Raw genomic sequence first — 25,469 nt, 5'->3', positions numbered from 1 at the left:
AAAAAAAAAAAAAAGACCATGCATTCATTATTCATTGGTTAGCTCTTCAGAGGAAATCACCAATTTCAGATGTAGCTTTGTCAAAAAGAGAGATGCTTGGAGAAATGGTCCAGGCAGGTGAGGCAGCTATTGTTTTCTACAGCTCTGCAATGTTTAGCAGCCAAACTCACTGCAAACTCCTTCCCAGGCCCCCAGGAGGAAAGCTCCAGAGTCCCTTTAAAAAGTCAAAAATTAAAAGATAAAAGAAAAAAATAAAAGAAAATCTAAAATTCAACCTGGATGAGAGAAAAAAAAAGCCAGACCAAACTCCAATCTTGATCTTTATTTCTCACACACAAGCAGTTCCCAAAGGGATGCCATCAGATGATGTCTGTAGCTTCGGCGGAGCCTGGAACCCTCCCTTGTTGCTCACTTGCTGGGGAGTTCCTGCACCTCCACTCAGGCCACACTAGAGCTCTAAACATTTTTTTTTTTTTTTTTTGCGGTACGCGGGCCCCTCACTGCTGTGGCCTCTCCCATTGCGGAGCACAGGCTCCAGACACGAAGGCTCAGTGGTCATGGCTCACGGGCCCAGCCGCTCCGCGGCATGTGGGATCTTCCTGGACCGGGGCATGAACCTGTGTCCCCTGCATCAGCAGGCGGATTCTCAACCACTGCGCCACCAGGGAAGTCCTGGAGCTCTAAACTTTTAAAGGGACGACTGACAGGACATGCAGCCGCTGCCTAACAAGTTAGAACCGGCTTTCTCGCCTATTAATCTCTCCCCACGAATCAACCGCCTTAGATGTGATGGAGGCAGCTTCAAGTCGGATCTGCACAAGCGGCAGGTAACCGGTACAGAAAAGGAAAGATGCAGCAAGGGGCTGGGCGGCTCCAGACACACCAGGAACACCTTACTTCTGTCTTGTAAAGTGAATCCAATTTTGTAGCTGCCAACATACCCACAAGGATGCCTCTTACAATGTTTTTACGGAGTGGTAAATTACTCCTCCCCAAAATGCTATGTCTGTCAATATGGATATTCAAACGTCATGTTTGCTTGAAGTACCATTTCACTGAAAAACATCCCTGAAAAAGGTCCACCTTGCACTTGCCCTGAGGTTTTAGTCACTGATGGGCCAAAGGGTGGTGGTGCTGGTTTTTTAACATGTACTCACACCTTTTCTTTGACCTCCCTGCCACAATCAGCAGGAATGCAGGGCAAGATGCTTGTAGTGACCACTGCACAGGCTCTGCAGTATGTCAGGCCTGATAAAAATCTGGACTGACTCTACCAGGCATAAGAGATAAATAAACAAAATACAACATAATTATAATAATAGCAGCAGCTGACAGGTATTGGGTATTTAAAACAGCATATGCTAATACTTTATGTAGTTAATCTCACTGACTCTCCACTGGGAGCTGAGGTTCACTGTTGTACCCATTTAACAGATAAGAAAACAGACACCTAAGGATATTAAGTGACTCAACTATCACCATACAGGTGAAATCAGGATTCTGTTCTCAGGTGTCTGATCTCACACCCCATGGTGTTTTATTAGCTGTGTAACCCTGAGCCCAAGGCTTAAGCTCTGGAGCTTTCATATTCCTATGTGCAAAACGAGAAATAATACCCTGACACAGAGTCAAGATGAGATGTGGGTTCTAACTCCAGTGCTGTCACTGCTAAGTTCTCAATAGATGTCAGCACGGTGCCCACCTCCCCACAACCTGCCCTCCCTCCCCCGCCGCCTCCAAATCTTGACTCCAAGGACAGCCTTCAATCAGGGACAGAGGATTGACACAGCAGAGCTGGGACAACTCACCAAAACAGCCGGGAACTCCCTCCTGCTGATGTGTCTTTATATCCAACCCCCTTCTTCTGCATCCTCCTCCTCCTCACCCACATGTACAATAAAAACCCAGGCTAATAACTTCTCAAGACAAACAGAGAAAACGTGGGTGGTTATTTAGATTTAATACTCTTCTCTTATTAAGTAACATGTTGGTCTAAGCTCTTCTGAAAAGATATTTCTCCCTTAAAAAAAAAAAAAACTTAGAATTCAACAATACTTCTCCCTGGATACCGCTCCCTCCCCTCCCAGGTTATAATTGGGCTTTGCTCTCCTAATTATTTGATGAGCTTCACTGCTTCCGAAGCAACAACATATACCAGAACATTCCTAGTCAATGTACCCCTGTTTTGTATGTTGCAGTCCACAGAAAATGAAAATCACAATAATTAACAGTGACTGAGTTACATGATGTGCCAGGGACTGTTCTAAGTACTCTGCCTACATAATCTAAGTCTGAGAACAACAATTAGATGGGTTATTATGTCATGCTATACTCTAACGTTAATACATGATATATAGGTAGCATTATAGTGGTGTTATACATTATCATATTTTATATATTTATATGTATGGCATTACATACATTTAAATAAATAATGTTGTATCATAATATGTTTTCATATAATATCATATAATATTATGGTATAATGGGGATATTATCATTACCCTATTTTACAGATAGGCTAAACTGAGGCTCAGAGAGGTTAAACCAGATGCCAGAAGTCACACAGCTGGTAGGTGGCTAAGGTTGGATTCATACCCATATATGTCTGACTCCAGATTCAGGGGACGTAGCCCCTCTCAAATAGAGAGAAGCCCCACCAAACAAGGCTTCCATGCATTTGGAAGAATGCAGCCTGGGGGTTCCTTGTGGGAGGGCACCAGTTTAGCAGGGCCTCACACTAAGAGGCCTCATAGGCAAAGAAAAAGCATCAGAGCAAGTCTGTCAATCCAGGGCACTCTTGGGCAACTCGGTCGCACCCCCTTGGCTGGGCAAACTGCCAGGAAACCTACCTAGAAGACGGCTGTCTCTAACTGGTGCTTCCCCCACCCCTGCGTTCCACCACCTGCCAGGCTTCCAGATCATTCACACTGGCTGGAGCTCCTTTTAACTATCTAATCTGGCATCATAAGTCCTCCCCAGCCAAACACCACCACCCACATGGTTTTGAAGGACAGCTTCAGGAAGTAAAACGCACCCTCCTGAGAAGACTCCTTCAGGTAGCCTGTGAGGGAACTGGCAGCAAAAAGGACAGCATCTCAGAAGCCTGTGAAGGCCAGGTCCTCATCACAGGATGGGCAATCAGTCCTGGGTATATTTCTTCTGTTTTAGAAGCAACTTCTTTGCACTGTCAGCAAAAGTCCAAGGGAGAAAATGGCACTTGGTTCTACAGGTTTCTCAGACACAAAGATATGCAGTTGGACTTCCTGACAGGGCTGGGAGGAGTTATCTATAGTGTGTCCAGTCCTCAGGCCCCTAAGTGAACCAGGTCTGTGCACTGTGTGTACACACGTGGTTAGGAAGCACAGCCCATCCACAGATGTCAGAAGGGCAACGCTGACCAGTCATCATCCACCTCCACCTCCATGGGGGAGCTGATGGGAGCCAGGGCTGGGCAAGCAGCAGGAGAGAAAGTGCCGAGACAGGAGGCACAGATTCTTGACTGGAAGGAGGTTACAACCTTAGGAAAGGTTGGAAAGAAAAGTTATAAACTCTCCACCCTCAGGAGAGCTCATAGTAGAAATGGAGAAATGCCCACAGTAAGAGTGAAAAGTCAGGATTCAAGGTGCGTTTAGGGAATGATCTCCGATTCAGGTGTGTGTGTGGCTGGAATCAGAGAGAATAAGCTCAGCGGATTAACAACAGGATGTATTTTCCCACCACATGAAAACAAGTGTGACTCTTTCCCAGCGCCTTGAGAAGAGGGATGATGACCATTTCCACAGCATCTCCCAGGAGTGTGGGTTTCAGGTTGCGTCTGATGCCTGCACCGTGGGGGCTAAGAGTCTGGTGTTCGGGGTGGAACCGACTTGGGGCACCCAGAACGCCTCCCTCCCTTTCTTGCTGGAGGACTTCAACTAGGCTACTTACTTTTTAGTCCCCTTGAGCCTCCATTTTCTCATCTGGAAAGTGGGGAGAATAATCTCTTTTTACAAAATTGAAACATTAATGTACCATTAAAAAAAAGTAAAAAGGAATAAAAGATGGTTGATTAAAAAAATAATAACGTACTATACAAATGTTTGGCAGAGAGTCTGGCCCTTAATAGCTGCTCAAATTAGCTGTCATTATTATTGAGAAAATGCCTTCTTTAAACCAGTAAAGGGGATATTACTTATAATTATCATTGGCAAGGCTCATGTTGGAGAGACAATGAAATATACATCTAATTCTTACAGATTGGATAACATATAAGTAAAATAAAACAAAGGCTTTAAGGTGCTATGAATATTTTGTTAGGTGACAACAACATAGCCCTAAATATGAACATGATGTAACCCTGAAAAGAGCCCCGCCTTCCCATTCTAATTTCCTGCCCCCCTTTTCCTTTTCAAAGATTACTACCTTTGCCAGCATGTTTTATATGTTGTAAATATTTTAATATCTTAATTGTCAACCCAGAACATCTTGCTAAAAAACTTTCCTTGGATTTCTTTTCTTTTGTTTTACCTCTCCCTCCTTCTCCATGAAGACAACTGTAGCATTACTAGGAAAACCAAACAGCTACACTTTATAGGAGAAATTAATGCCAGTTATTTTTACTCTGGTTGGACCACTTAAGATATGGTGGTTTCTTTTGCTTAAATGTCATTTTAGTTTCTGTTTTTGGTACATAATCAAGGAATGACTGGCAGGTGTTTAGCCAGGTAAAGATCCAATTCTTCCTGGAGAAGCTCACTGGAAAGAGATAGTTTGCAGAATGGAAGTCTCATCACTTTGGCTTGTCTCTCTTAAATGAAAGTACAAAGGCACCACTCGGTACCATGTTTCTGTGGCTCGTTGAGTCATGTCAGCTTCATTCTACTCATGCCATGACTGCAAGTCCAGCTCTTTACTTCCTGATAAATATTGGGAATAAAGAATCACAGAACCTCAGAATGCTCAGCTGACAGTAGTTGCATCCTCTTTGCAACAGTCCCGTTGAGAACGCACGTGGAAAGAGAGCCCTCATCCCTGGGAGAATGGGTCTGTACCTCTTTATGTATAATGGGCTCACACATTAACTTCTTCACCAATATTTACTGAGCACCTACTCTACACCAGGCACAGTGCCACACGTTACAGAGACAGTGGTGAACAAAACAGATCCAGTTCCTGCTTTCGTGGAGCTTGCAGAAGAGCAGCCAGACCAAAAATTGAGAGAGACAGAGAGAGATTACAACATGGTAAGTGTTTTTTTTAAAAAAAGAGTGGTCATGGGGAGTGCCAAAGTGGCTCAATCAAGGATTGAGGAGCCAGAAGAAAGACTCAGCCAGGTGATGAGAAAAAGGAAATGTAGGCCAAGCCACAGGAAAAGCATACTCAAAGTGCAGAAGGTAAAAAAACTGATCTTTGAAAAGATTAACCAAATAGACAAAACTGGTAAAGCTGATCAAGTTTAAAGGGGGTGGGGAGAACACTGATAAATACTATTACAGATGGAGGCACAAAACTACAGACACAACATCAAGTAAATGACAAAAGAAAGCTATCAATGACTTGATGCCATTACATTGAAAACTTAAACAAAGTGCACATATATTCCTTCAAAATATATAGCTTATCAAAAATATCTCAAGGAGAAATAGAAAACCTAAAAAGCTCAATAACTAATTTAAAAAAAAAAAAGAAAGAAAGCACCAGGCCGGACAGTTTTGCTAATGAATTCTACAAAACCTTCAAAACAACAGATCATTCCAATCTTATACAGACTGTTCCAAAGAAGATAAACAGAGTCCAGAGTTAAGAAGTAAAGGAGAGACGACACATTTGAACAATTGGAATTAAAGTATGACAACTGAAATGTCTGTAAATAAGGAAATGGATTAAATGAAGCTATATTTATTCTTAACAATGGAAGACCATATAGAACTATATATTAATTAAAAATCTTCAAAAAAAGGAAGAAAAAAGAATGAAAATCCAAGCTGCAGGAGATATGCATATGATATGATACTATATAGGAACGCACAAAATAACACTCTGCTTATAGTCACATGTAGTAAAAATGTAAGATACTGTATCAACTGCAGAAGAGAGCTTCTCTCTGGGGACAGAGAGGGGAGAGAATCTCTGCCTGGAATGTTTCATTTATTCACATAAAAATTCTGAAGCCAATATTACTGTTTATTAAATCTATATGGGGGGGTACAGAGGTGAATATTATAATAGTTGATATTTTGCTATATGGGTGGAATATTTTATAACTAAAAACAGTAATAAACAGGAATAAATCATGGCAAAGCTATACAATAAAATACCAGGCATCCATTAAAAATAATGAGGTATACTAACATCCTCACCAGCAGAGACCTTAAAATTCAGTATGTGAAATTAGACACACGTAAACTCATTTAGGTTCACACACACACACACACACACACACACACACACACACAAACACGCGCGCACGTACAGAATCGGCTATGTGTGCGCAGAGTGAGGTCCCTGGAAGAGCACAGGCCCAACTGTTGACGGTGACTGATTACGTAGCTGGGGTTGTGGGGAGGGAGCATAAATGTGGACATTATCTTTTACATTATGTATTTTTAAATCATTACTATGGAAACATATTGTGCATAAAATGGAAATTATAATAATGTTTATATAAAGGCCTTGACAGGTGGGGAAGGAGGTAAAGAGGCATGAGATGAGGCTGAACAGGTGGCCAGGGCAGAGGCTTAAAGACTGGGGTTGGGGGTAATGGGGCTCCACTGATGTTATAAAGTGGGGAGTGACATGATGAGATTTGCTTTTAGAAAGATCTGTCTGGCTAGAGAAAAGAGAAGACAGCCGAGGGGGTCCAGAGTGAAGGCAGAGACCCGGGCAGCTCCTGGAGCCACTGCAGCTTCTCTCATGGGGCACTTTCAAGATGCTGAAGGCACAGAGGTCAAGTCTGTTCAGATTTCTCTTCCATTTTCCACCCGTCTGCCAGTTATTTTTAGAACAGTGTTCACTGTTCAATAGAAATAACACATGAGCAACGTATGTAATTTAAAATTTCTATGAGTCACATTAAAATGGTAAGAAAAAAGGCAGGTAAGTTTAACTTTATTTTTTGTTTGTTTTTTAAATTTTTTTTTAAATTTATTTTTAATTTTTATTTTTTGGCTGCGTTGGGTCCTCATTGTTGCACGTGGGCTTTCTCTAGTTGCGGTGAGCGGGGGCTACTCTTTGTTGTGATGCGCAGGCTTCTCATTGTGGTGGCTTCTCTTGTTGCGGAGCACAGGCTCTAGGCACACGGGCTTCAGAAGTTGCGGCATGCAGGCTCAGTAGTTGTGGCACGCAGGCTCAGTAGTTGCGGCACACAGGCCCTAGAGTGCGCGGGCCTCAGTAGTTGCAGTGCGTGGGCTCAGTAGTTGTGGTGCACGGGCTCTAGGGTGAACGGGATTCAGTAGTTGTGGCACGTGGGCTCAGCAGTTGTGGTTCGCAAGCTCTAGAGTGCAGGCCCAGTAGTTGTGGTGCATGGGCTTAGTTGATCCACGGCATGTGGGATCTTCCCAGACCAGGGCTCGAACCCACGTCCCCTGCATTGGCAGGCGGATTCTTAACCACTGCACCACGAGGGAAGTCCCATTTAATTTTAATAATATAGTTTACTTCGCCCAATATATCCAGATATTATTATCAGTTTAACATGTAATCAACAGAAAAATGAATTAGAGATATTTTAAACTTTTTTTTTACAAAGTCTTCAAAATCCACTGAGTATTTCACCCTTGCAGCACATCTTAATTGGTACTAGCAGTGTTTCACGTTCTCAGCAGTAACAGGTGGCATGTGTCTACCATATTGGACAGCACAGTTACAGAAAAACAGAGCATGCAGTTTCAAAGAGCCTCAGACTTTGAAAATCCACCGCGCTCTCTCAGCAGTTAGTGACCAAAATGTGTAAGCTGAGACCCACATGAAAAGTGAGACATTCTCCAAAAAAGATTTTTGTATCCATCTGAAATCAAAAACATTCAAAAGAGCAAAATATTTCACAAAGGCTTTAGAGACGTAGTCTCTAGAAAAACCAGTGGAGATGATCTGCAGGTCACATTGCTACTTGAATGGAGCAACAAATGAAATTCTTCCCCAAATGGAGCATATCCCAAACAAATGTCTATGATCTGTTGCTAAATAATGGAGAACTGCTCTAACCAAACTAATTCCAAAATTAACTAAAAAAAAGAGATTGAAGTGATTTTTTTAAACCCATGAAATTATTATATTTGTAGTTCCCTAGCCGATCCTCTAGTAACCATATTGAAAAGGTATAAAATTTCATCAAATGATGAATGAAAATGGATAAACAAAATGTGATACATGCATAAAATGGAATATCATTCAACTACAAAAAAGAATAAAGTACTGATACATGTTACAGCATGCAACAACCTTGAAAACATTATGCAAAGTGAAAGAAGCCAGACACAAAAGGCTACATACTGTACGGTTCCATTTACATGAAACACCCAGAATAGGCAAATCCATAGAGACAGAAAGTGGACGAGTGGTGGCCGGGGGCTAGAGGAAGAGAGCGAACGGGGAATGACTATTTAATGGGTACATAGTTTCCTTTGGGGTGATAAAAAAGTTTCTGGAATTAGATAACGGTGATGGATGCACAACATTGTGAATGTACTTAATGCCACTGAATTATTATACACTTAAAATCGTAAACACTATGTTAAGTGTAGTTTACCACAATTTTTTAAAAAGTGAGGGTAAAGTAAATATATTTTCAGGCAAAATAAAAGACATATATCTCATGGAAAAAATTCTCATGAAATAATAATGCAAAGTAAAATGCTATTAACTATTCCAGAAAAGGAAATTATGTAAATAGAAGCCAGGAGAGCATTCTGTGCAGCTTAAGAATTGACAAAAAATGGCTTAGACGTGAAGTTTTATCAGTACTGTGAGAAATCAGCCCTACAAGTCCCTGTTTCTGAGACACATATTTACGTGAATCATTCAACAATGATAAAAATTCCCACAGCCTCTGGCTTTCTGTGCTTCCTCCCACTCTCCACCCCCAGCCAGGTCTCTGTGCTCAGATATTCTGCAGCAAAACCCATTCCATCTTCTGCTCCCATCTCACAAGCCATTCTGCTGTGTTTCTTTTTACACTTGAGTTTCCTGCAAAGCTTTTATCTTTAGGACTTTTCACAGGTACAATCTTTCAGAAGAAGAACTCCCATCGGTAAATTTCAGGGATTCTCAGGTAGTGCCATAAAGGGGCAGTTGGGCACATTGGTTAAGAGCACAGATGTTGGAGCCAGCTCTGCCATTCACCAGCTGTGTGACACTGGACAAGTGACTTAACCTCTCTGTTCCTACTTCCCCCTTCTGTAAAATGGAGGTAATAACAGGATTCCCTTACAGCGCTGTTGTGAGGATTAAGTGAGTTAACATATGTAAAGCTCTTATTTATTTATTTTTTTGGCCGCATCATGCAGCATGTGGGATCTTAGTTCCCCAACCAGGGATCAAACCCGTGCCCCCTGCAGTGGAAGTAGAGTCTTAACCACTGGACCGCCAGGGAATTTCCAATATACATAAAGCTCTTAGTGCCTGGTACACAAAAGGTGCACTTTAAGAGTTATCCTGGGCTTCCCTGGTGGCGCAATGGTTGAGAGTCCGCCCGCTGATGCAGGGGGCGCGGGTTTGTGCCCCGGTCCGGGAGGATCCCACATGCTGCAGAGAGGCTGGGCCCGTGAGCCATGGACACTGAGCCTGCACATCCGGAGCCTGTGCTCCGCAACGGGAGAGGCCACAACAGTGAGAGGCCCGCGTACCGCAAAAAAAAAAAAAAAAAAGAGTTATCCTCCTTCTGGGTGATGAGCTGGAAGGCCAGGGACTATGTGATTTGGATTCACTGCTGTCTCTACACTCCCTGCACTTAGTAGGATCTTATTTATATTTTATTTATTTATTTATTATTATTATTTTTTGTATGTGTGTGGTACGCAAGCCTCTCACTGTTGTGGCCTCTCCCGTTGAGGAGCACAGGCTCCAGATGCGCAGGCTCAGCAGCCATGGCTCACAGACCCAGCCACTCTGCAGCGTGTGGGATCTTCCCAGACCGGGGCACGAACCCGTGTCCCCTGCATCGGCAGGCGGACTCTCAACCACTGCGCCACCAGGGAAGCCCTATTTATTTTATTTATTTGGTTGTGCCGGGTCTTGGTTGTGGCAGGCATGCTCCTTAGTTGCAGCAGGTGTGCTCCTTAGTTGCAGCTTGAGGGCTCCTTAGTTGCGGCTCGCCAGCTCCTTGGTTGCAGCATGTGAACTCTTATTTGCGGCATGCATGTGGGATCTAGTTCCCTGACCAGAGATCTAACCTGGGCCCCCCGCATTGGGAGCTCAGAGTCCTAACCACTGCGCCACCAGAGAAGTCCCGTGGATCTTATTAAATAGCTGGAGAATGAATGCTTGCCCTCAGGAGTTCTGTGGTCAACAGTATCACAGAATAGCCTTATATACACACTGACAGAACATGAATACAACCACACACACTTAAGGGGGAAAGAGAGAGAGAGAAGTTCCATAGTTGAGGGCATCTTGTGTGGCCTTCTGTGCACTGGATATGGACCCCCAGGGAAGCCTGGCACGGGGCTGTGGATCTGCCCCCATCGCAGTCTTCTCTCCTCCCCCAGGCCTCTCTCAGGCTGAGCTGGATCGCGATAGGCACTTTCTGAACAAAAGATCTTCAAATTCCAGCCAGCTCCTCAGGCCAGAACTGTCCAAATGAACAGAACTGGCAGGAACACTGGTCGTAAGGGCAGGTCAGGCTCCAACATGACACCTTCCCCAGGGCATTTAAGAGCACTTTGGATTATATGGGATTTTCACCTTCCTAACCCCCCTAAGGTTCACTTGCTATCTCCTTATCCAGTAAAAAGTACCTACAAAATGCCATAACTGCTCCCAGCAAACTAAAACTCCAAACATTCTAAGAGACACCATCCCATCATGCCAAATACACCAAGGCTCCCATTTATTTCCACGTTTCAAGTCCACATGTTGTTCATTCACATTTCCATGTGTTAAGCAGCTACCATAAACCTTTTTAGAACAATGTAAGGATACCAAAAAGAGACAGCAGGAACACAAGGTGGTCAGAGCATGGGCTCTGCAGCCTCCAAGACCTGGGTTCAAGCCCAAGTCCACCATGTAAACTTGGGCAACTTAGGGAACTTCCTCAAGCCTCAGTTTCCAACCTAAAACAGACATGATGAGGCTTAGACTTCATAGGGTCGCCATGAGAAGTAAAGTGCTTTGCATGCTACCTGGCTCACACTGAGCACTTAATAAATGTTAGCTCTAAATATTTGCCCAGTATCTACTATGTGCCAGGCATTGTTGTAGGCATAAGGGATACTACAGAGAAAAACATAGTCCCTGTTCTTTGGGAGCTTATGTCAGGAGTTGATAAATTCTACGGCGAAAACCTATGGAGGGTAGGAGAATAGGGACAGTGGGAGTAGCTGCTATTTTATATGGAGTGCTCAGGGCAGGCTTCTCCAAGAAAGTCATGTTTGAACAGAACCCGGAAGAGGGGGGAGAATGTCTTAGGTGGACAGGACAGCATATGCAAAGTTCCTGGGGCACGGCTGAGGGGCAGCAAGGGTAGTAGAGCTGGAGTGGGAGCAAACAGCAGAGAAAGCCACAGAGGGAGCAGGAACCAGATGGCAAAGGTCTTACAGATTATTGCAAGGTCTCTGGATTTTAGTCTGAATGAGATGGGAGACCACAGAAGGATTCTGAGCAGAGAAGAAACATGGTCTAACTTTTAAAAGGTCTGTTCTCAATGCTGCGTGGGGAAAACAGCTGAAGGGACAAGACAAAGGGCAGGGAGGAGGTGAGGGTGGCCAAGTGAGGGACAGGAGGGACTTGGACCAAGATGGTGGCAGCAGAGGCAGTGAGCAGTGGTGGAGTTATGTACATATTTGAAGGTAGGGTAATGGGATTTGCTGGTGGATTGGATACAGAAGGTAAAATAAAAGAGAAGGATTTTAGTGTGAGCAGCTGGCAGGGTGGAGAAGACTTACCAGAGCAGCAGATTTGGGGACAAAAATCAAGATCAGACATATCACGTTTGAAATGCCACATGTGCACTGGTATGGATCTCCAAATGGAGATGTGGAGTCTGCAGGTGGATTTAAGAAACTGGAGATTGTGTTCAAGAGTCATCAGCCTTTACACAGAAGAGGAGCCCTGACAAGGTGAGAGGGGGCATCCCAGAGGCTGGCAAAGAAAGTGTTTAGAGGAAGGGGTGCCCTACTATGTCACTAAGTAGGGGAAGGAGAAATGCCCACTGAATTTGGCAAAGCAGAGGTCCCTGGTGACTTGATAAGAGCAAGTGAGTGGACCTGGAGGACTAGGGCTGAGAGGGATATGTCTACAGATTATCTAGAAGCATTGTTCGTAGAAAATATAAGTTGACAAGGATCTTAGGTACTGCCTAGTCCGCTGAGCCATTAAAATGTGAGCTCCCTGAGGGCAGGCACTTCTGTCTTTTTAATGCCTCATTCCCAAGCTCTGGACACCTGGCACACGGCAGATGCTCAATAAACATTTGGAAGACTTTTTTGAACTTTCTTGACATCTCCAGCCAAACAGTACAGGTCAACAGGAGCTTCCCATCCCTAACAGGATGGTACGGAAGACAGTGATAAAACACATACACAAATTATCCCAAGATGGAATGTTTCAGTCTCCTCCTTTGACTAAAGAAGCTAGAATTAATACTACTTGGCATTCATTCAGCACAAAAGTAACATGTTTCCCAGTTACTCCTCATTGGCATTCTGATCCACGTCACCAGTTCATGGATGACTTCTCATTGGCAGCACCGAATTTCAAATATTCAAGCTAATTATAAGCTGGTCTAATTAGAAGAAATTACAGAATATTTCTGAAGGGATGCTTTGTAACAGAGGTCTTTTGCAAATCCAATTTAAGAAAATTATTTTTTCATATTCTCAAGGTACTGACCTGCAAATGATGTTTCTAAAGTGTTTAGGGGTTGCTTTTAAAAGCAAGGGGGATCATTCTCCCTCTTCCTGCCTGCATCCATCTAAATTATGGCACATTTTCAATGGGAAAGGCTTCATTACATCCTAAGGAAATCCACATCCTGCACCTCCAGGTCACAGCCCGGCAGAGAGCAGCCTCACGTCCCTCCGGAAAGGATAATTAGTTTTCTACCCTTTAATCAAGGAGCAGCAGATTGTTGTTTTTCTAAAGTTTTGCCTGGGGAGAGACTGTTCTTTACCGAGTGTGTGTTTTTCTAACCAGGACTCCTTGTACGTGCTCTACCTTCCCATGAGCCAACACTGTGAGCACCCCCCTTGTCTGAAATGAGAAACTGGAGCTCTCCACTGATGAGAGCCACTGGCCCCTCAACTCCAGGGATATGGAATCAAGTCACGGTCATCAATTTATCAGCACCATTGGCCTTTGCCTCATGGACAAGCACAATCCTCAATCTCTCGGTCATGGAGATGACATTTTTAAGGGTTCACTTAAAAAAAATGCTTATTACGTGCCAGACACCGTTCTAAGTGCCTAATAAATATTAACTCATTTAATCCTCAAAACAATTTTATAAGTAGGTACTTTTATTATTTTCACTTTACAGATAAGGAAACTGAAGCTCAGAGGGGTTAACTGACTTGTCCAAAATCATACAACTAGTAGGCGTAGAGCCAGGATCCAAACCCAGGCAGTCAGGCCCCAGAGAACATGAACAGAGAAACAGATGTTAAAACCATTGCAGAAGCAGTGATAACAGAGGAAAGGAGATGGAAACTAAAATGCTTACTAGCACCAGATTCAGAGCCAGAATTACAGGGTTGGCTCCTCTTTACATGAAATGCAACTGGACTTTAATAATAATAATAAGTCAGAGATCAGTCTTATTTATTAGTTTCTCTACATCTGCAAATAAAAATCCATGCAGACTATTTGGTACACTTTACTGTGTGCACGTTATACTTTGATAAAAGTATAGCTTTAGTTTAAAAAATTTAATGGCTGAGTTTTCTTAATGTTTTAAATGGATTTGGATCAAATAAACAACCCTTAGAAGGCATGTTTAAAAAGTCACCTTGAACTATCTTTCCAATTTTGGTCTTAAGAAAATTAAGAAAAGCCTTTGGAATTGTTCTGGCAAACCATACACAAACAAGAAACAAAAGGGAGGGAGATAAATTCATGTTTTTCAAATCTTGGAAAGCTCTAACTCAAAAATTATATTTACAGACACCTTATTTTCCCAGTTCCTCTCACACAGGGGCTCCATGAGGGCTTTTGGCCCAGAGAGGAGCAGAAGAAAGTCTTCACACTTTTTTCAATAATATATTGATCAGAAGCTAATAAATCAGTATATAGGTGGCCCAACACCTCCAAATTGAAGATCACAACCTTAAAAATGAGTCCTCAGAAATGGGCATCTCTTACAAATGTTCTGTTGATTCTAACTCCAAAAACACCCAAAATTCTTAAATTAGCCAGCATCGTTTAAAACAGTTTATTGACTCTCCGATACAGGACCTACCACAGCCTCCAAGGTAATTAGAAACTCCATAAATGCTGTTTTTGGCAGTGACTGGGGCCACACATAAAAACATGTTTATTCCCAAACTGTCAGTGAAACATGGTGGTGCGGGTTGGGACCACGTCAGGCTCGTTATAGCATACGTACAGGAAATGGAAAGGTAATGCCAAGGGCATCGTTCAAAGTGAGATTATTTCATCACTATGACAAACAGCAAGTCACCCCCAAAATTCCGGATAAGAGGGGATAATTCTGAGTAAGAGAATTCCTCAGAGTAAGAGAATTCTGAGTAAGAGAGGGAACTATTATTACTAACTTAATAATAATAATAATAATAATGGTGCTGTGCCTTTTTATGCAGATTAATTCATTTCATTTTCATGGGGACCCTGAGAAATAATGGCCATAACAGAAGAGAAGGCTGAGGCACTGAGAAGTCAGACTTGGAAATGCCCCATAGTTACTAGAGGTCAGGGCCACATAGCCCGATTCCAGGATGCCTGCTCTTAGCCCCTGAGTCCCGCCAACTTGTGTTAAGGATTTTCTGGCCACCTCATCCACAAGAGCCATAAGCTGGGAGAGAAAAATTAACCACGTTGATCAGTTATGTGCTATTTATTAATTATTTCTATCAAACATGGTCCGTCTGAAGCATAGGGCAGAGCAAGCCCCCAGCCCATTCTCCTGGGCACCTCGTCTTCCAGCTTACCAGCTGGGCTCCAGTGGGAACAGGGCTGCCACTTGCATCAGCGTTGCCATAGCTGCTGCCATGACAACCACACATTGTCACCCAGACAAAGATGCTCTCCCCACCTTGCTCCAGAACCCTGACTCAGGGATGCAGCCCCTGAATTCATCTTTTTACCTGCTTCCAACTTGCTCAAGACTTTACAAAACTGAGTACCTATTGGGGGTTCCCCAGGTCCCTGGATACATTTGGACCAGACTAATATGCATAAAGGCCGACAGGGAGATGGGATTCATGAGGCTTTGCATAACTGCAGAGTGGGAGGTTAACCACTCAAGGGGCCTCAGTGCCTGGCAGGGCTACGTTTGAGTTCTGGCTCTGGCACTTGCTAGCTGCACACCCTAAGCAGATGATTTGGTCTCTAGGAACCCATGTCTTAGGTATGAAAAACAGGGATCATATCAGATTTTACACTTTATAGAGTTGTTGTGAGGTCTAAGTAGACACGCTAGCTACTTCGATCCCCTCTCTGAAGAGAAAGGAGGAAAGACAAGAAAAAAACAGAAGCTCCTGTTCAGCACCTCAGTCATCCACACCAAGTGACACTACTAGCCTGGCTACCTTCTCCATCTGGTTTTCTTTTTTCTGTGCTTTTGTTTTGCTGCTGTAATTTTTAAGTATTTGAGTTTGAACAGATTAGCTCTGGGGGGAAGGGGTTTCCACAATGTGAGGGGGAACCAAGAAAATTTTAAATACAGTGTATTTTCCAGCTTCCCGTCTTTACACCAAAATGAAGTATTGACACTCACAAAAAAAAAAAAAAAAGAGAGAGAGAAATGCCGCTGGCTGTTATTAATGGCTATTATTAACTATTGTCACCATGCACTGGTTCAATGCTGGTGCTGGCAGAAGATCAGGAGCCCTCATCCTCTTGCTGCTGCCTTTACAGCTCAGCAGCCTGACACTCAAAACAGAAAGCACTCCTGTCGGTAGCACAGAGGCACTGACCCGAGGGCTGGACAAGGCCAACAGATCACACACACCCAGCTGATCCCAGGGAGACATGATAGCGGTCGGTGGGGACCCCAAATTCAGTACCCTTCCCTCTAGGCCACATGGCTTCTCTGAAAATATCGATTCATCAAAATAAACATGCTACTCTTATTCAAGAAAAATGCCACTCAGCAAAACACCTTTTATGATACAAAAGCCATGTACGAACCTTCGGAAATCTTTAAGGTGAAATGGTGGCATTCAAACATTTCTAGAAAATTCTGAAAAAAATAAGGTCCACATTGTCAGCAGTGGTGATTTCTCAGGGTTAGGATTGATCCAGGGAACCTGCACTTGTCATGTTACACACTCCTACACTATCTGAACTTTTATGATATGTATAAAATAAAGTTTGTAATCAGGAAATAGCTTTTTTGGACTTCTCTGGTGGCGCAGTGGTTAAGAATCCATCTGCCAATGCAGGGAACACGGGTTCAACCCCTGGTCCGGGAAGATCCCACATGTCGCGGAGCAACTAAGCCCGTGGACTACAACTACTGAGCCTGCGCTCTAGAGACCATGCTCCACAACAAGAGAAGCCACTGCAATGAGAAGCCCGCGTACTGCAACGAAGAGTAGCCCCCGCTTGCCTCAACTAGAAAAAGCCCGTGTGCAGCAACAAAAACCCAACACAGCCAAAAATAAATTAAATAAATAATTTTTTTAAAAAAATAGCTTTTTTTTTTTTTGGCCATGTGGCATGTGGGATCCCAGTTCCCCAACCAGGGATTGAACCCGTGCCCCCTGCAGTGGAAGCTCAGAGTCCCAACCACTGGATCGCCAGGGAAGTCCCCAGAAAATAGCTTTTTTAATAAAAGAAAGCTGAAATGTTTTGCCATAACATAGACAGCTCACCAAAGAAGAAATCCAAACAGCCAATAAACAACCAAAAAATGTTTACCCTCTTTAGTAACTAGCAAAATGGAAATTTAAATAAACAGCACATTTGCCTGTCAAATTGGCAAATTTTACATGGTCATACCCAGTGTGGGCAAGAATGAGGAGAAGCAGACATTTTGCTTCACAATCGTGAATGTATAAATTGGAATAACGTTCTCACAGGATAATTTGGCAGCAATTAGGCAGCATTTTCCAAGAAACTTAAAATGACCCAGAACTTCATGCTTACAATAATTAATTTGATAAAAAAAAAAAAAAATCCCATGAACACAGGCTAAATGACCAGAACACAGCTCCCAGTGTTGTTTCAGAGGGAGAAACGAGGCACAGCTCAAATAGCCAATAATAGGAACTGGCTGCTGAGAAAGTGCCTTGCAAAGTTCCACATGTTCAGTAAGTAAAATGGTGGCCAGACTTGCTTATTCCACATTGTGAAAATATACGTTTTCTGGATTTGGTGCTTTCAGTCACATGCTTTGATCCCATACTCACTCCGTTTTGCGGCTAAGGAAACTGAGACTCAGGCTTATTAGACGGTTTGCCCCCAAATGGCTGGGACAGGTTCTGTATATTCACTTCCCCAGGGGCAGAACTGTCACCTTCGAGGCCAGACACAGCAACTGGGGTAGGGGTCAAGATATGCCCTGGTACCACAGCAGCCAAGCTGGGGGTGAAGACATCCCCTCAAAGACCTCTTTCCCCAAGAAGCCAAGAGCTCTTGGCCTTGTCCCAGCTACCAGGAGCAGCTCAAGACAAGGAACAAAGCTGGGGTCCATGAGCAAGGCCCTCTCACTAATAATTAAAGAGCCACCCTCCAGAGGTCTCACCACAGCCGGGTCTGCAGGCAGTGCTTGTCATGAGTCACCTGTTACCTCGCAGCAACCCTGAGGCTCGAGACATCAGCTTCCCTGTCTTAAATCACACAGCTAATGAGATGTGAACTCCATTCACATTCTCACCCCTTTCTAGGTGTCTCAGTTTCCTCATCTATAAAATGGGGAGAATAACAGCAACCACTTCAGATGGTTTGTTGTGAGGGTTAAATTAGTCAATCTATAGAAAGTGCTTGGAATGTTTCCTCACTTACAGGAAGCTCTCTGAGTAGCTCTTATTATTTCAGTGAGACTGCACAGAGTAGTGGTTAAGAACAAGGATGCTAGAGCCAGCTGCCTGGGTTCAAATTCCACATCCACCACCCACTAGCTCTGTGACTTCAGGCAAGTTACTTAACTCTCTGTTTGCTCATCAATAAAATGATAATAATAGCACCCACCTGAGTTAACATGAATGGTCACATTATCTAGCTGAGCTAATGCATTTAGGAGAGCTAAGAACAGTGTCTGTCATGTACGTATGGTGGGCCTGTCACTTGATGAACACAGCATATGTTAGGCGTTACGAACGTGACACCATGCCAGTCCACCACCACCTCCAACAGAAGTCATTATTCTCGTGACAAGAACCTAACATGTGATCTCCTATTTAATGCTGACAACACTCAATTATTGTTCGGATTTATAGATGGGGAAACAGAGGCTCAGAGAGCTCAAGTAACTTGCCTCAGATCACACAGCCAGGAAGCATCAATGCTGCCGGGCTTCAAACCACATCAGTTGGGCTGCAGCACTCTTGCCCCCCGCACTGCAGTGCTCAGCCCAACATTCACATAGCCCGTGGCTGCCTGCTTGTGAAGCTGTATGCCTGCCAGCGTTTTCTATGGAGGGTGATGCATGGCTTTCTAGCTTTGAGATGACTCATTGCCAAGCCCCCATTGTGCCGCACAAACGCTGACCCCACAGACGCCTGACGAACAGAAGGGTAAGTCACACTAGCACAGTAACCAAAGAGGAATGCCTGTCATCATCCCTCCCTATCTTCCCAGGGAAATACACTGGTGTGTGTCTTACTCTGGAGATGAGACATTAGCATTAAAACAAAATTCTGGACTGAGACATCTAATCAGTGTCTTGGAAACTCATGCTGACATCCCCACAGCTGGTTTTCCCCACAGCTGTTGATGCTCATGTGTTGTTTAAACTATGGCCTGCTCACAAGTTCACACTGGGAGGTAAAGCAAGGGTAAATCTTCCTTAATGTGCCATTCCAGCCTTTGGAGCATGAAAGTCGTGGCAGTGAGTTCACTTCCCATTACCAGACTAGAAAATTTACAAAGCTTCCTTGCAAACCAGATGGCCAGAGCTATAGGTAGGTGCCACCAAGAAATAGCATGACTGGAGCAGAGGCAAGTCTTGTGTCCCTCAGAGCTTCCTTAGCAATTCACCAAAAGAACTAGTTGTTAGGAAAAAAACAAACAAAAAAACTACCCATGTGTTTCACCAGGATTCATAACCCAGTATTGTTTCAAATCTGGTAATTTTACAGTGTCTGTTTTCAGATAATATGCCTAAAATTCAAATAGATAAGAGCTGGAAGGATCCTCAGAGAACCAGCTAATCTACCCGCCTCAGTTGGAGACTGGAAAACTAAGAGTTGGTTCAAGGTCACGTGGTCTGTGGAAGGCAGCCCCTCTAAAATTCACTCTGCCTCCAACAGTGGCCTGGGATGTTCCAAGTAACCACCTAACTTCCAGTGGCAGAGAACCCTGCATTCGCAGCCCGGCCCTCCCCTGTGGGCTCAGCAAGCCAGGTCAAATTCAATGCCCCCTTCTCAGACTGACTATCCCAGTTCAACAACAATCAACCTGTACGCATTTAACATACAGCCCTTCAGTTAAGCCTACATGGGAGGGTCCAAGTCTTGAGCACCTACTGAGGTGCCTTTTCCATAGGAAAACTCCCAATTCTGTGTTTAAATCCAGTCCCCATGATATGGGTACTCTTCCTTGATGCAGGACAGCCACAAGAGACTGGACCACCACTGCAGCCCCATATACTTTGCCCACATACCCCACTCTCTGGTATCTTCCTCTGTTTATTTCTGCTCAGCTCCACTGTATAATGACAACTCCCTCTGGGCAGGGACCCTGGCTGCCTCAGGGATTACTATTTTCCTAGAACCTAAGCTTGTCTTCACAGAGGAGGCCCTCAATCCATGATGTATGGACAGTAGGTGAGCTGGATGGACACACAATGTGTAGTTGGGTGGGTGAGTATGTTACAGGTGGGGAGGGAGGGGATGAGCCCCGTAACTGTGATTTCTAATTTGCCAATGTCATGAGGAAATGCTTATATTAAAAGATTAAATTAAAAAGTGTGGTATAAAGTTACATACTGAATAAACTCATATGTTTAAAAAAATACTGTAAGGAAAACACTATAACTGATAGTGGTAGAACTTTTTAAAGAAAATCCCTTTGTATATTTTCCTTCTTTAGTTTTATGAAGCTCATTTTTAACTGCCAGCATTGAACTATAACCAAGTGAATATTCTCCCCCTAGACTTTCATAGATTTTGAAACTTGAAGGGCCCATGGAGGAAAGGATAATATTTTGGATTAGTTTGGCTCTCAGAGTGGAATTGAGGAGGGAGGAAAAGAAAACACAGAGGTGAGCCTGGCCTTCCACAGTGGAAAGCGATCCTTCAAACCTCCTCAGTGGCCCCGTAATGACCAATCCTCCCTCCCCGCTACACACACACACCTGCTATCAGCAGAAGCAACATTAGTTCTCCTTCCGGATCCTGGAAATTCAAAATGTTAGGGGAAATTATATTTCTTTTGGAGCAAAGGATGGTAATTATTTCAACACTGGCCTATGGAATGCTTCCAAAGAAAAACAAAGAAACATAAGGAAATCTTCTAACACAGATACATGAATTTAAATTAAAATAGACACGCGTCTTGAAAAGCACTGCTGCTGCTCTGGTACCATCGCTGTGGGGAAGCAGAACAGCACATGCTGCACCAAACCACATGGTCCTCTGACGACATGACGTGTGCATGCTCCCAGGAGCGCTGGATGGGTCTCTGCCCCCTTGTCTGGTCTCCAGGCATGTTTCACTGACATACAGGGTGGGCAGCGAGAGCTCGGGGCCAGGCACTTTGTAAAGACAGACAAGGAAACCGAGGTTCTGAGAGGAGGAGTGATGACGCAGCTGAGAACAGTCGCCTGCCTCCTGCCTCCTTCATTTCACAAATGTTTCCTGAGCACTCCCAGGTAGCAGGTGCTGGCGAGACGGAACCCTGCAAACCTGGAACTTGCAAGCAAGTGGGGAGAGGGGTGAAGACCCTTAACAGATAACCAAGTGAGTGACCAAGATAACCACAGATCTGGGTCAGCAAGTGGGAAACAAAAGCAAGGGATGGAAAGCTATCTCTGGTTTCCCGAGGCGTGCTCAGGAGAACATCACCTATTAAGTACTGTGCAGTTACAACCGCCCCGGTTCTGCCAGACGCAACTTATTAACATTGTATTTGGGTGCTGGAGTCCGTGAGGGATGCATGAATCACCAGCAGAGTGGATTAACAGTAAAAGAAACACACACAAACTGGAGGCGGCCCTGCCACCCTGAGGCCCAGCAGCAAGGCAGGAAGTGCAGGGTGTGGACCAGGCCTGGTCTTTGGAGATGGACAGATCTGGGATTGGTCCTGCTTCAACCTGCAAAGGCTTCTCAGGGCCCTCAGGATGAATTCTCATTTGCTTAAAGAGGCCGGCGCTACCCTTAACCTCCCCCGAGTCAGCGGCCACTGGCCGCAGCTCACCCTCTCCCCTCCCCATTATACCCTCTCTGTTCCAGGCCTCACAGTGGGAGATAGTGGGGCTTCCTCACCTCCTACAGGCCCCCAGGCCTGGGCTTGGCTGTCACTTCCTCAAGGCAGCGTGCTTCCCTAACCCTCCCTTCCATGCCACCCTTACTTAGACTAACTTATTCCGTATTTGTTTCCCAGAATTCTAGACCGTGAGCTCTGTGAGGGTGGAAACCAACCCATCGGGCTGAGGACTTCATCCTCAGCTCCTAGAACAGCACCTGGGCCCTCGAGGGGCCAAGGTGAAGAGAAAGAAGAAAAAAGAAAGAAATCTGCCCTCCGTTTCCCAGGAACCTGAGCCTCAGCTTCCACATCAGTAGAATGGGATCAGACCAACCTGCTGGAGGGTGATGACAGCATGTTCTGTCTTCCTGCTCTGCAGCCTGTATTTCACTTTATTAACTCATTTTTAAAAATACACTTTTACATACAAATTCACTCTTTGATGTGCAGATGTGAGTTCTGACAAACACAGGTGTATGTCCACCACCACAGTTGACACAGAGCTGCTCCATCAACCCCCAAAGTCCCTCATGCAGCCCCTTAGTAGTCTAACCCTCCTCCCCACCCCAGTTCCTGGGAACCACTGATCTGTCTTCTGTTCCTATACTTTTGCCTTTTCCAAAATGTCACGTAAGTGGGATCCTGCGGCAAGTCGCCTTTTACGCCTGGCTTCTTTCCCTCCGCCTAGAGCCCGAGAATCACCTGTGGTGCTGCGTGCAGCAGCGGTTCCTTCCTTTTTATTGTCTTCTCCCTGAAGGAAATCTCTTCACTCACCGAAAACAATAATGGACCTGCCGCCTTCTACATCCCCTGGCAATTTAGCCATCAACTTTCTAGAACCCATTCCAGCTTGGGAAGGAACGGTGAAACAGGAGTCCAAGGTCCCCCTTCCTGTCTGTGTCTGTAACACAAACTCTGAGCTCTGTGAACATCCCGCCATACAGCCTCTCTCTGAAGCTGCTCATTTGCAAAATGGCCAATGGTACCCAAACTTCCTCAAAGAGGATGCCGGCTCAGGGTTGTTGACTCAGAAAGTGGAGTGCCGCCCAGGAAATCAGGAGGTAGGGCTGGCTGTCAGGAGATGGCTGACAACCTGGGACACTGTTTCCGGGCAGCAGTGGGGGCAGCAGCTGGCTGGCCAAGCTCTTGAGAGAAGTGAATGGGTGAGGAAGAAGTGGAGGCTGAAGAGAGGATGAACTCTCTTGAGAACACTGGGAGGAAAATGAAAGAGAAAAATAGGGTGGCGATGGCTGTCATAATATTAAAAATCATCATCACAATGGCCCAGGGATAGTGAATTCTTACACCTGGGCCAGGTGATGTTTAAAACCATCGCCTCATGCAATCGGCACAACAATGTGATGGGCAGGTTCTGTTAACATTCCAGCTCACAGATGAAGAGCCTGGGGCACAGGGAGCAGACACAGCATGCCAGCGGGTGGGGAAGCCGAGCTTTGACACCAGGGCTCACCCTCCTAGCCTCTCCTCCGTCTGTACCAGAGCTGAGCTGAGCTGCTGGCAATGAGAGGGCTGAGCAGGGGCCAGGGAAGGAAGTGTGTGGCACAGGAGGGAGGCAGGGGGTCAGGAGCCACTGGAAAGGGAGCTGGAAGAGGAAGGGACCCCGGGATGCGAGTGGATAATGCCCCGGGGCGTGCTCCTAGGTACAAGCTGCTACACCAGAGGTTTGCTTGTTCTTTCAGCAGCAGAACCCATGAGTCAAACCTGATTATACTCAAAACCCAAAACATAAACCTGGGAGAAGCAGAATTGCTCTAGTTGAACGGAAGGAGGGGGAGGAACTAGACCCACCATCCTCCCCCCACCCCTACATCTCCATCCTGGTGGAACTCGGGACTCCTGAGGGCCTCCACTCTCAGATGTATGCTCTCTGAGGGCTGGCTCTCTCTCCTTCCTCCTTCCCTCCCTCCCTCTCTTACTTTCTCTCTCTTCCTTTCTTTCTTTCAAATATTCAAATAATAACACATTCAAAACTAAAATTAGCCACAGATGCACTGTCTTGTGTCTGCACCATATTGGGATATAATTGGGACTCAACAGATGGGGGATGGACAGGTCTGGGCAACACCTGTGCAGGGTCAGATCTGGTCCTCCCTCACAAGCTAAGTGACCCTCAGCAAGTGTCTGACCCTCACAAAGCCCTCGGAAGCCCCAGCAGTTTCCCCTCCTCCTGGGATTTTAAGAGGGTTAAACAAGTGGATGCTTATAAGAGCCCTTAGCACAGTGCCTGTTAGAGCACGATAAATGTTATGTAACATTATTATTAATCACACCAATAGGATTAAAAGTGTGATGGGGAAAAACAAAAAATCCACTGGAAGTAATTAAAATGTCCCCATGGAAAGCACAATAGTCTGCATGTCCCAATGTTGTTCCCTCCCAGGACTGGCCCATGAATGCTCAGGTTTCTGTAATCATCTCTATCATTTTTGTACCAATGGGAGGAAGGGCCGGCACCATGGAGGTGTGAAGATCATGAGATTGACAAGCAAGGCTCATCTGGAGCCAAGTATTTATTAATTGGTGTTTACACAACTCTTTGTGCCCATCTGGCCCTGTTTCTGTCTGAACCTGTGCTCTAAGAAGCTCTGAGACTGCATCTCCCTCTTAGGAGGCTTTGGACACTCAGACAACAGTAGATAGATGTTAAAATAATAGCACAGACGTTACAGCTCTAAAAGGGGAAAGTCCCCTCCTTGAGAACTCGGTTATATTAGAAACAGCTGGAAGTGAATCTTTTCCGAGAGAGCAGGATTCCTGACTCCACAAGAGAAAGTCAGCACAGTATGTGAGTGAAGTGTGCCCTCTGCTGGCCAGTGTGAGAAAACCTCAGCAGAGGAGCCCTCTCCAGGGGGGCCCCTGTTCTGCGGGCTGGAGGCAAGTCTCAAAAACCCTATGTAGCTCTTTTTTCCCTTTTTTCTTTTCTCTTATCTCCTTTTCTTTGTAATTAATCTGAACTGCAAACAACAACGCTTCCTTTCCTAAAAGGAGAAGAGCTGAGAGAAAGAACAAGGTCATAGAGAATTTCCTTCCACTCCTCACTTACGTTTTTTTTGCTGGAGCACCTGAATGTCACCTAAAAATGACCCCTGTGGAACTTGACCCAGTGTCTGCAGGTGGCCCACAGCACCACCCAATTTCCATCCTAAGGTTTGACCAGACTGTAAACTTCACAGACAGACTCCCTGAGTCAAAGCCGCCTGATTCCTCCCAGAAATTCCAGCGGGTCTGCTCCTAGGGACAGTGAGATCCCAGTGGCAGAGGCGACAGGTCGATCCTGGCTCACACCCAGATGACTCTGGATGGCCTATTCTAGAATCTTGGAACCTTGGGATGAGACCCCCACCTCAAGACTAGAAAACTGCTTCCTGCCAGGCTGCTCCCTCACCTGGGTCCCCCATGACCTCGGTCTCCAGCCTTAGCACCACCTCCGCTCTCCTCCGTAGGAACAACCCTGACCTCGTGGGTGAGTTCTAACCCTCTGGGTCTTGTGCTCACTCAGACTATGCACC

The 25,469-nt window shown here is 44.9% G+C and overlaps 1 protein-coding gene across 1 annotated transcript in view; it reads right to left on the bottom strand.

The window, feature by feature from the left end:
- The window catches only part of ARHGEF3 (Rho guanine nucleotide exchange factor 3), a 327,189-nt gene that overhangs the window by 209,581 nt on the left and 92,139 nt on the right, over positions 1-25,469 (bottom strand). The window lies entirely within an intron of this gene.

The sequence above is a fragment of the Mesoplodon bidens genome, assembly GCF_964165515.1.
Source record: "Mesoplodon bidens genome assembly, chromosome: 10".
NCBI classification, from domain to species: domain Eukaryota; kingdom Metazoa; phylum Chordata; class Mammalia; order Artiodactyla; family Ziphiidae; genus Mesoplodon; species Mesoplodon bidens.
The sequence above is the reverse complement of the archived record's forward strand: the minus strand, read 5'-3'. Positions and strand labels throughout refer to the sequence as shown.